Source organism: Lissotriton helveticus, chromosome 4_1, assembly GCF_964261635.1.
Source record: "Lissotriton helveticus chromosome 4_1, aLisHel1.1, whole genome shotgun sequence".
NCBI classification, from domain to species: Eukaryota; Metazoa; Chordata; class Amphibia; order Caudata; family Salamandridae; genus Lissotriton; species Lissotriton helveticus.
Genome location: NC_136063.1, coordinates 1,793,388,468 through 1,793,390,197, shown reverse-complemented (window position 1 = coordinate 1,793,390,197; position 1,730 = coordinate 1,793,388,468).

Here is a 1,730-nt window from a genome sequence, read left to right as displayed (position 1 = left end):
CAGATGCACCCGACCCTGCACACATTCAGGAAGGACCTCAAGACCTGGCTCTTTGACTGATCCAGAGCTGCTCCCACCCCACGCTCCATGAGAACCTCATGGGTGAGTAGCGCACTTTACAAACCCCTGATTGATTGATTGATTGTGATCATTCTGCTGTTCTCCAGGTTCACATTGACTCCAACATACTTTTCTGTACAGCTCATAAGAAACGTCTGTCCATTCTGTCCTCACAGGTTAATTGACAAAGAACTTATTAACTTTGTTGCTCTTTACATATTTAGTCCAAAGGTTGGGTTTGCACCAATTCACTCAAAGACAGTAGCGGTTGGCAGTAGGTGTTTCTGTAGGGCGGTGACGTGGGTAGGGGGAGGCGCAGGGTGGGGGGTAGTGATGTATGGATTATGGAGTTTTAGAGGTAAGTAAACATTTAAAAAAATAAAACGAATTTCGTTGCACGCACTGCATCACATTTGGTGATGCAGTGCGTGCAATGAAATTCGTTTTATTTATTTAAATGTTTACTTACCTGTAAAACTCAGTAATCCATACATTACTACCCCCCACCGTGCCCCTCCCCCTGCCCACGTCACCACCCTACAGAAACACCAACTGCCGACCGCTACTGCTCAAAGAAGTACTAAGAAAGTATTTTGCCGATTAAAGAATATTGCATGAATGGAACAGATAAAGCAACATTTGGGAAAATATAAATCAACTCAATGGATTTTGAAGTTAGCATCTCTTACTTAGTAAAATAAACTAATGATTAAGTTAAAAAATAACGAGAAAATCAAACATATCATATATGAGAATATGTGATAAAACAAAAATGTTCAGAGAAGACCAAAGTCCTCATCCTGGGACCCTGCACATCCACCTGGGACAAAACCTGGTGGCCCTCCGCCCTCGGCAACCCTCCCACCCCTACAGACCAGCACAAAGCCTGGGCATCATCCTCAACTCCAACTTCAATTAAGACCTAATACCGCAACTTCAAAAAGACTTATGTGTAAACTATTGCTAAAAATCATTAAAATAAAATTGCTTCTATAGATATAAGATCTTTATAATGTTAGGCACTAATACTGAAAGTTTCAGTCATATAGCACATTGCATACATGAATTGCACAATTGTTGAATTTGGTATAGTGATCTAAAATGAAGTCATTAGAAAGGCTAAGTTTCATCATTATTTTATCATGATGATTTTGTTAGGATTATAAGGTAGTCAATTAATAAACATATGTAAAATTCATTGTTTTACTAATCCTACTGTTTCTACCTATGCAAGCACACTTTCACTGTGCTGGTATTTCAACTTTTCCCAGTTTCAGTGTTGTTTATCTAGACATGTGCAAAGTCCACATTTGTGTTTTCGTTGTCAAGATTGGTTTATGTGTCATGTAAAGGATGATCAGCTTTTACACAGCATCGCACATCTCTAGCAACATTGTCTTCTCTTGCGCCTGTATGCCACAGAGCAACTCTTCCCAGATTCCAAGCCCTGTAGTTTTCTGTTTTGACAGCTTTTTTGAATAATTGTAATACCTTCAAAGGCAGGCTGAATTTCTCAACTAGCACTTTTGTTTTTTTAAAGAATAATGCTAAAAGAGTCAGAGCTTTAACTTCAGTTTTTCCGTTTTTTGTTTAACTTGGCCCAAAACTCACAAGATAAAAAAAATTGAATGGAGGGCAAAAAAGGTGAGGCAATCATAGAAAATGCATTT